Genomic DNA, 599 nt, shown 5'->3' with positions numbered 1-599 from the left:
AGTGACACTACAGGGACACAAGACCTGCTGTGTCAACAGTGACGGCAGTGACAGTGACACTAGAGTGACACCAGAACTGCTGTGTCAACAGTGACGGCAGTGACAGTGACACTACAGTGACACAAGAACTGCTGTGTCAACAGTGACGGCAGTGACAGTGACACTACATTGACACAAGAACTGCTGTGTCAACAGTGACGGCAGTAACAGTGACACTACAGTGACACAAGAACTGCTGTGTCAACAGTGACGGCAGTGACAGTGACACTACAGTGACACAAGACCTGCTGTGTCAACAGTGACGACAGTGGCAGTGACACTACAGTGACACAATAACCGCTGTGTCAGCAGTGACGACAGTGACACTACAGTGGTACAAGAACTGCTGTGTCAACAGTGACGGCAGTGACAGTGACACTACAGTGACACAAGAACTGCTGTGTCAACAGTGACGGCAGTGACAGTGGCACTACAGTGACACAAGACCTGCTGTATCAACAGTGACGGCAGTGACAGTGACGCTACAGTGACACAAGACCTGCTGTGTCAACAGTGACGGCAGTGACAGTGACACTACAGTGACACAAGACCTGCTGTGT

Source organism: Cherax quadricarinatus, chromosome 62 (assembly GCF_038502225.1).
Source record: "Cherax quadricarinatus isolate ZL_2023a chromosome 62, ASM3850222v1, whole genome shotgun sequence".
Classification (NCBI taxonomy): Eukaryota; Metazoa; Arthropoda; class Malacostraca; order Decapoda; family Parastacidae; genus Cherax; species Cherax quadricarinatus.
The sequence above is the reverse complement of the archived record's forward strand: the minus strand, read 5'-3'. Positions refer to the sequence as shown.